Genomic DNA, 10,149 nt, shown 5'->3' with positions numbered 1-10,149 from the left:
ATATTTAATATTTCATTTAAATCTATTGAATGAATATTCTCCAATACCTTATAGTTTCATATTAATTTAATTAAATAATATTAAACTAAACTATTAATTAATTCTTCACATTAATTAATAACTAAATTAAATATTTTATATTTAACTTAAGTTAAATTTGAATCATATTCAAATATAACTTTATCTCATAATTAATAATTTTAATATGAAACAAATCCACATTAAATTAATATTTGAACTCATTCAAATATTTTATCTCATAAATTAATTTTGAACTTTATCTAAAATTAAATTTATATAATAAAGTTTCATTAACATATAAACTTTATATTATAATTGTATCACTATATATTATACTAATTAAACTAATTTCCAAAGTAAATTTGAATATTTCAAATTAGAACCAATATAAATAAATCACATTACCATTTTGTATCATCCATTATTTTGTATTCAGTCATACTAATTGGATCAACCTAATACATAAAACAATATAGAAAAATTAAAAAAAAAAAAGCATGCACAAATAGAGACAAATAGCATTGATAGCTATCTATCTCTATCTATCTGAAACAAGCACACATAAATTTTTATATTTCTCTATCGGATGACAAAATAGCAGTCTATTTATATCTACCTAAGATACAAACATTAAAAAAAAAAAAAAAACCTTACCAATAAAATTCTTGACTTTTCATGTTATTCTAAATGCAAACGTCCAGCCCAAGAAGTCAAACAACTCTTCATTGTAAAAGTAGCTTTACTTCTTTCATCAAACCACTTTTGCAATACATCTCTAATTGAACTAAGCATGGTAGCTACAGGTAGTTCTCTAAGATCTTTAAAAACTAAATTTACACTGTCTACACAATTTGATGTCATCATTCTATATATGAAACTCATTATACCTGAGATAGATTCAACCAATTTATCAAAGAACCTTGGAATCAACATGTATGATTTAACTGTGTCACCTTTTAATATCTTTACTATGTGTTCTTTTGCCTCCAAGCTTTCTGCTAACTTATATTAACTCCAAGATTTGTACATGCCTTATGCACAATTGCTTTGGAATGAAACGATCAGTAGACATGAACCTGAACTCATCTATCAAGCAACTGTCAATTACTGTTGAAGAAGCTTGCATGTGACAACTAGTATTCAATGAACAGTCATGTTCATAAATGTATTTTCATAGCATCCACAACTCGCTCTTCTTATCGTGTAATTGATAATGGTAACTGATCGTGTAATTCCATGTAAATTATCGTCAAAAACTTTAAACTATCGATCTTTATAATGAAGTACATAATTCTTACATTAATACTTAAATTTTGTCGTAACGACCCAACTTTTCTAACTAAGTTGAAGTCATTAATTTTGACAAAGAGACCGTGATTGACACAAAATATAGTAAAATTCACTTGAAATCATACGATCAAAGAAAACAAACTTAAGTTCGGGCCCTACTTCAAATAACAAAACTTTAAAAGTACTATTTACAAAACAACAGTTCGTAAACTCAGTTCCATCACAAAATTTTTTAAACAACCTCATGTACAAAGGAAAAAAAAAAAAACATAAAGCGAAAGCATTTGAAGGACATTCCCTTATAACAAAAAACTAGTATTCAATGAACAGTCATGTTCATAAATGTATTTTCATAGCATCCACAACTCGCGCTTCTTATAACGAGATGTCCTAATAAACCATTTGCACTCTTCTAGTAGGCATCTAAATTCAAGAGACCTCAAATTTGATATTGTAGTTCTAAATTGAAAGTTGTTATTCACTTCTATTATGCCAAAACACTTTGAAAGCACATGCTATCATTCATGTGCACGTGATATTTTTTTTTTTTAATTTCTTTGTCCCTCTTCCGCTGTACAGATGTATATAGGGGTCTATCAGATTCCTCCTCTTTTCAAAGCCTCCAATCAAACTCAATGCTAAGTTTGACTGCTTCCTTCAGAGTGACGACCCTCATTTTCCCCCTTCCGTGGTTTGGGGAGGATTCCTCCTCTTTTTAAAGCCCTCAATCAAACTTGATGCTATGTTTAGAACGCTAAGAATAGGTGGTCTAGTTTTGGTTAGGCCAAAAGTGAAAATTTCCCCCAAAAGCACTAATAGTTAGGGAACTCAACACATTCTACTTGACTTAATCGACTTGACTCTCTAATTTTTATGTGCTTTTTTCAATGCATATTGCATATGTTTTTTTTATAGTTGTTGATTGTCTCACATTTTTATGGTTTGCATTTACAAGCCTTTTTTTTCTTTCTTTGGTATGAAATATGGTAATAGGCCTTGCTAGAACCGGTGGGGTAATCTCCTTATGGTTCTACACTTAGTTTCAAAGTTTGATTACTCCCTTCGAAGTGACAACAAGCCTCGTTTTCCCCTATTGTGGATCAGAGAGGATTCCTCCTCTTTTCAAACCCTCAATCAAACTCAATGCTAAGTTTAACTGCTCCCTTCGAAGTGAGAACAAGCCTCGTTTTCCCCTATTGTGGATCAAAGAGGATTCCTCCTCTTTTCAAAGCCCTCAATCAAACTCAATTAGAGTAAAAAGGAAAAAATTTCATCTCGGGTGCGTGTCCCTCACACGTGTCTCTCTAGGATTTCCAAGTTCTCTCACTCGGCTGGTGAAGGAGCGAACGGCTGGTGAGTGCTGCGGTCAGCAAGGGATCAAATTCGAAGGTAATTCGTTCGGTTTTGGCAGATTGAATGTGAAAACTAATGTCATTTGGTATCCATTTCGAAATTTATTACAATTGATCAATTGAACCATTACGAATGATATTCGTTTTGATTCGGGAGAATTAACGTCTGTCCAGAAATTGTTTAAATCGGTTTCCAAGCTGAATTGATTTGAACTATCTTGAAAGTATTGCGTGTGGTACGAATCGATTTATTGGCTATCAGTTTTGGGTTTGAAGACCGTGATTTAATTCACTCGCTGGAGGGATCTCACATGAATCTCCTCAGTTGAATTTCAATTCTTTTTGAGTTCATTCGTGTTCCCAGATTGGGCCGAAAAGATCATCACGGGTGTTGGGTTGATGTCCTAAGCATGAAACGATGAAGAAATTCTCCAGTGACGTTGAGGAGGTGAAGAAACGCGTGATGTCAAGCCTTCAACGCGTACATGATATGGCGACGAACGACCGAAGGGCGACGACTGCAAAGGCTGACCTAATTTCTGTGAGGAAGAAATGGTCGGACATGAGTGGACCCGAACTGGTTTACGTGAATCGTGAAACATATAAAAACGAAATACAGGAAATTGACCGAGGAGATGGTCCCATGAAGATTGTTGGGTTGAAACATATAAAAACAAGTGGTCTCTTTTCGTTTCTTTAACCATTGGGTTGAAGAAGCGTCCTTTATGGATGTTGTGTCCTCTGCTTGGACCAAAGATACTAGAGTTTCTCCAATTGTGAATATTGTGAGGAACTTAAGAAATCTCAAGTCGATTCTTCGCAGGCATTTTGGTAGGCATATCCGGACCATCAGTGAGGATGCTCATCTTGCCAATGATACCATGGACTGAGCTCAAAGAGAGATGGAGACGAAGTCTCTGTCGGAGGAGGCGAGTAATCACGCGAGCTTAGCCAGGGTAAACTTTTGGAAAGCGGTTAGAGTGGAGGAAGCCGCTATGTGCCAGAATCGCGAGTCAGATGGTTGAAGCTAGATGACCAGAATACTGCCTTTTTTCATCGATCTGTTCGATCAAGGCAGAGCAGCAATGCTTTGAAATCAGTTATTGACCCAGATGGAAATCGATTGACTAACCATGATCAGGTGACTCAGGTGGTAGTTAATTATTTCAAAGATAGTCTGGGTTCTCAGAATATTAGCTACAGAGAGCTCTCTACTTGTATTGAGGAGATTGTTCAGTTTAGATGGACTGAGGAGTGTTGCCAGGCCCTCCAGTCGCCTATTGGCAGGGAGGAAGTGAGACGTGTTCTGTTCTCCATGGATGGTGGAAAGGCTCCAGGCCCTGATGGGTATTCAGTTGGCTTCTTCAAAGGAGCTTGGACGGTGGTTGGAGAGGGTTTCTGTGATGTCGTCTTACACTTCTTTGAGACCAATTACTTCCCTCAAGGGGTGAATACGACTGCTATTACACTTATTCCTAAAAGGAATTGTGCTGATCGATTGGAGGATTTCAGCCCTATATCTTGTTGCAGCGTTATTTATAAGTGCATTTCAAGAATATTGGCAGATAGGCTTCGTGTGTGGCTTCCTTCTTTTGTTAGTGGAAATCAGCCAGCTTTCATCCCTGGGAGGAGTATTATTTACAATATTCTTCTTTGTCAGGAGCTTGTAGGGGCATACCATTTGCACAGAGGTAAACCTCGATGCACTATGAAGGTTGACCTCCAAAAAGCTTATGATTCTGTTAATTGGGATTTCCTCTTTGGCCTGCTGATTGCCATAGGTACGCCTTTAAGATTTGTGAGTTGGGTTCGAGCGTGTGTGACCTCTCCGATGTTCTCCATATGATTATGATCGTTGGAAGGTTTTTTCCATGGGAGGAAAGGACTTAGACAAGGTGACCCTTTATCCCCGTTCTTATTTGTGATGGTCATGGAGGTGCTTTCTCGCATGTTGAACAGCCCACCTCAGAATTTTCAATTCCACCAGTTTTGTGAGAAGGTCAGATTAACTCATCTTACTTTTGTAGATGACCTGATGATCTTTTGTACTGCTGATAATCATTCTATGAGTTTCATAAAAGAGACTATTAAGAGGTTTGGTGAGCTTTCGGGACTGTTTGCTAATCTTGCTAAAAGCTCAAATTTTTCTTGTGGGGGTTAATAGTTCGAAAGCTTCTTGGCTTGCTGCTAACATGGATTTTTCCATTGGTCATCTCCCTGTTCGTTATCTTGGGCTTCCTCTCCTCTCTGGAAGATTGCGGAGCTCTGATTGTGATCCCCTTATTCAGCGTATTACCAGTCATATTCGGTCTTGGTCTGCTAGAGTGTTATCTTTTGCAGGTAGACTTTAGCTTGTTCGCTCAGTCCTTAGGAGCCTTCAGGTTTATTGGGCTAGTGTGTTCATGCTTCCTATGAAAGTCCACAGAGACGTTGATAAGATCTTGAGGGCTTATCTGTGGAGAGGTAAGGAGGAGGGAAGAGGTGGTGCTAAAGTTGCCTGGGATGAGGTTTGTCTTCCTTTTGATGAAGGAGGTCTTGATATTCGCGATGGATCTTCTTGGAATATAGCAAGCACGTTGAAGATATTATGGTTGCTACTTGTTAAATCTGGTAGTTTGTGGGTTGCTTGGGTGGAATCTTATATCCTTAAAGGGAGATCGCTGTGGGAGATCGATGCTGGGGTGGGTCGATCTTGGTGCTTTAGGGAAATCTTGCGTAAGCGGGATATCCTTAAAGCTCATGTTAAGATGAAGGTGGGCAATGGAAGGAAGTGTAGAGTGTGGTTGGTTCCATGGATTCAGGGTGGGCCGATTATCCAGCAGTTTGGGTAGAGGGTGATCTATGATGCGGGTAGTCGGTGGGATGCGAGGCTGGTGGATTTCATGGGTCGGGATGGTGATTGGAGGTGGCTGCTTGTTTCTTTGGATTTGATGGACATTTGGGATAGGGTTTAGGGAGTGAGGCCGAGTCCGAGTGTTGAGGATAGGTGGGTCTGGGTGCTGGGGAGTCATGATAGTTTTTCGATCACCAGTGAGTGGGAGACTATTCGTCCTCATAGTAGTAGGGTTGACTGGTCGGATTTACTATGGGGTGGGGGAAATATTCCTAAGCACTCCTTCTGTGCTTGGTTGGCCATCAGGGATAGGTTGGGTACTAGAGATAGGTTAAGTCGGTGGGATAGGTCGATTCCTTTATCGTGTTTGCTTTGTGGAGGGAACTATGAGTCTCGTGATCATTTGTTTTTTTCTTGTCATTTTGGGTGGGAGATTTGGTCGAGGATCCTTTTGCTTATGTCATCTTCTCATAGAATCGGTTATTGGGGGTTGAGCTATCTTGGATTTATAATCAGGGTATTGGGAAGAGTGTGAGGAGAAAACTGTGGCGCCTTCTCTGGTGTGCTACAATTTATTTCATTTGGCAGGAGCGAAATCATCGTCTTCATGGAGGTGCTGTTCGAGAGCTTATGGTTGTATTCCAGCTCATTCGGTCGTGTATTAAAGCGCGTGCTGCTTCTTGGTCGGATGGTGTTCATGGTCTTATTTAATGTTCTTTTCGTTTGCTTGTCCCGGGCTGTGGGGTTTCTCTTCTCTTTATTAACTTTGTTGTCTTTCTCTCTTCTTCTTGTCCTTTTAATGTTTGGAACACTAGTTGGTTTCTTTTGGTTTTAGTTCTTGTTCCCGAGATGTGGGGTTGTTTTGGGTACTTATGGGTTGTTTTGTCTAACTACTTGTTCTGTGAGTGTTGTTCGCTCTTTTGTCTTGACCTCAGGTTGTGAGGTCCACCTTGTTGTTGTATAATATTATCATTACCTTTTCAAAAAAAAAAATCAAACTCAATGCTAAGTTTGACTGCTCCCTTCGAAGTGACAACAAGCCTCGTTTTCGCCCTACGGTGGATCGAGGAGGATTCCTCCTCTTTTCAAAGCCCTCAATCAAACTTGATGTTATGTTTAAAACAGTAAAAATAGATGGTCTAGTTTTGGTTAGGCCAAAAGCAATGTTTTCCCCCAAAAGCTCTAATAGCTGACCTAACTGACTTGACTCTGTATTTTTTATGAGCTTTTTTTAATGCATATTGCATATGTTTTTTTTTTATAATTGTTGATTGTCTCACTTTTTTATGGTATGCATTTACGAGCCTCTTTTCTTTCTTTGTTATGAACTGCGGTAACTAGGCATTGCTAGAACCGATGGGGTAACATTTCTATGGTTCTACACTTAGTTTCTAAGTGTGATTTCTCACCACTAATTTTCAAAACACTTAATTTCTAAGCACATACAATCACCTAGAAAAAAATGAAAATTGTTGTAGTTAAGATCAAAACTAAATAGTTATGAAATAAGACATAAGAGATTTGATTTTAACAACCTTCCCGTTGTACTTGGGATCCACTCTGGCTTTGTGCTGGAAAATTGGTTTGGAGCTCATCGTAAGCTTTCGGTTGCTCTTCTGTAACCTTTAGATACTCTTCAAAGCTATAAGCTTTTCTTCCTGACGAAGAATCTTCTACTATTACAATACATAAGAAAATTCTATTTCATAAACCCTGTAACATAATTGAGGCTGATAGAATGATTATTCTATAACCCTACCGATAGTTTCATTCTTAACATTCATAAACACGATGCAGGCAGCTATCAAATTCTATTTCATGTTCTCGAGAATGGCTCGGTTTAACAATAATGTTAATTTTTGTTTTCTATTTTAAAATAATAACGCTGCTTACTAATCTTTTTTTTTCCATTTGGCATTCTACTTTTTCTACTCAGCTTTCTTTCCCTAGTGATAACAAATAATACGGGTGATAAAAAACTTAATCACTCACTTGTTTCAGCCACCGAAAGCCCTTCTGCTTTAGAAATAGAAGATGGGTTTGAGTAGGTAGATTTACTTGCATTGTATGTGCTGTTCATTGAACTCTCAATTTCATCGAGACCAATTTCTCACTCAAACATGGTCTTGCATTCTCTAGAAACGTCCTACAAACAAAAATGAAGAACAAAAAACTACAATAAGGTCTATGAAAAAGTTACAAAGGAAAATCTCAAAAACTGATATGTAAGTCATAACAACCTTAAGTCCTCTTATCGTGGGTTAAAATGCACGTAAGGTTTTTCCAAGAGTCCGAGCAACCAGCATGTAAATAAGTTAAGTCAACTAAATTTGCTATAAATTTACTCGTATTAACATTATCATTGTTATAGACTTGACAACTTCAAATTTATCAATATAAAATATGCTTTAACAAAACGTACCTTGAGGTTCCTCCAACCTTATTAAAAAAGCAAATAATCCAACAATTTAACAAATTTATAGTGCATATTATGTATATCAATTGATCACAACAAAATAAGATCGAACAAATACCCATGACTAATATTTAGCCACCAAATGAATAATGATGAAAACCTGAAAACAAAACCGAGAAAAAAAAGGAAACAATTCATCAACAAAACAAATTTAGGGGACTAAAAAATTGCTTACCTTATTACACACTTCAAAATATTAAGAAAAGTGGAGGGAAAAAACCAACCAATAATCAACAAATAAACTTCAACACAAATAGCATAAATTTTCTTCTTTAAAGGTATCACAAATAAGTCCATCAGTAATAACAAAATAAAAAAGGGCAATGTGCAATTGAATTCTGCAGTCGTAAAGCTATGCTAAAGGCAGTATGAAATCAAACTTGAGCACTAACAAGAAAATTTGCAAAACAAAAATTACTAGACATCATTAACTAAAGTACCAGCACAACAATGAATGTGTAACCTCCGCAAGAGCAAACCCGAATGGAGAAGAACATGAAGAAATATATAAATAGAAGAAACATAAAAGACAAACATGAAACACATGGAAATATACAAAGGGGATAAATAAAAGTACAATTATAAAGTGATGAAGCACAAATATAGGTATCAACAGAACCAGAATACAAGTCTTACCCTATCTCGACTGTCGAGGAGTGTTAACCAACCGTCGGAAGGTTGGTTTTATTTTTTAGAAAAAATTAATGTTGTCTGAATTCTTTTCCAAGCCACTAACCAGCCCCTCCTTATCTATGATCGACGATCAACTCCTCAACCTCTAATTACATTTAAAAGAGTGATGCGAACATTGTGTGAAATCCCAAACCTTTGATGGATCCCACCATCACTCTCTTTCTATCCCCTTCAAAACCTCATTATTTTCAAGAGAGGCCTCAAAGCTTCTTCCAATTAACATAAAAGAAGAATGAAAGAGAAGGAGAGAAAGGGAAAGTGGTTCAAAAGCTATGGAAAAAAAAGTAAAAGAAAATGGTCTACTCATTGGCACATCTTACACAGATGATAATGTTAGGGCAAGGCAATGAGAGACAGAATGCATTTGGAGCCTTCTCCTCTACTTTCGAAGATTTTAACAAACTAAAATATGCAAATGTTACAAGAAAGATCTTTGGAGATTTGAAATAATCCAAAATAAAGAAAAAGGAAAACCCCAATATGTACAAATTTCAGAATCTAAAACTTGAAAAGTGATTGAATGATGATATATGTTTGTACAGTCAATTATAGAGACAGTGAAACATTAAAACAAAAATGAAACGTACCAAGATAAAAAGAATAGCAACTAGTATTATGACCTTTGTATGTCTTCAAAACAAACATCAAAATGAATCAAGAGATCTACCACACAAATAATGGTATCAACACAAATAAAGCAATTGTTTTAGTAATAATATTTGAGTACAATTACACTAAGCATGCTATTGTCCTTGACAAATTTACATTCTTCTAATCGAACAAAATCTGACCTTTAAATAGTGATAGAAACTGAAGATGAAAGCAAGTTTAGCTACAACTTCAGACCGTGATATATATGACGGAACCAATAAAAAAAGAAGAGTACCTAACTATATATACACAGAGGAGATCTGATGCTTACTAGCACATCAGAGGCTCAATCAATTTATATTTAATTGAAAAACAATCCCTATATTTTGATGCATACACATTGAATAGCCTCTGATTCAATCCAATTTACAAAACTACCTCCATAAAATTACATAATGGGGGAAGTTCGACCGGATGCACTGTGCTTTACCAGAACCACATGAAATTATTGGAACATAGTTCATTCAATTAACTTTCTATTCAATAATTGAAACAAATGGAAAGAGGACAATTGAATATTAAATAAAGATGGAATTAATTGGGAACTCACGGAGTAATGCGATTTGTTCGGGGGCTCACCACTGGAGTTAGAAGAGAGACAAGTATTAGAAAGGAAAGGAAGAGGAGCGTCTGATATATAATCCAGCGGATTCTTTGATGAGTGGAGTACTAGTAGTAGTAGTGGAGGTTCCAAGGACATTGAAGTCAATCCGGTGAGAGTGAGGGAATCCAGAAGGTTGAGGTTGAAGAGTGTAGAAATTGCAACCAAAATCGGTGACGATGGTGGAATCGAAATTGCGAGGGAAGAAGAAAAGAGCATCACAGGTCGAAGT

General features: G+C 36.7%; 1 long non-coding RNA gene across 4 annotated transcripts; it reads right to left on the bottom strand.

Annotated features, from left to right (window-relative positions):
• Window positions 1–7,153: 7,153 nt before the first annotated feature.
• Window positions 7,154–9,502, bottom strand: LOC116403564. 4 transcript variants are annotated; one of them, XR_004216372.1, is made up of 4 exons: window positions 9,457–9,471; window positions 8,031–8,072; window positions 7,489–7,642; window positions 7,154–7,169 (listed from the first exon to the last, which is right to left on the bottom strand). It is a non-coding gene; the product is annotated as an uncharacterized LOC116403564 (long non-coding RNA). The 4 variants fall into 4 exon arrangements; XR_004216369.1 differs by lacking the exon at window positions 8,031–8,072 and having other exon boundaries at window positions 9,457–9,502; XR_004216371.1 differs by lacking the exons at window positions 8,031–8,072; window positions 9,457–9,471 and adding an exon at window positions 7,737–8,024.
• Window positions 9,503–10,149: the final 647 nt, after the last annotated feature.

Source organism: Cucumis sativus, chromosome 4, assembly GCF_000004075.3.
Source record: "Cucumis sativus cultivar 9930 chromosome 4, Cucumber_9930_V3, whole genome shotgun sequence".
Classification (NCBI taxonomy): Eukaryota; Viridiplantae; Streptophyta; class Magnoliopsida; order Cucurbitales; family Cucurbitaceae; genus Cucumis; species Cucumis sativus.
This window is presented reverse-complemented; position numbering and strand designations above follow the sequence as displayed.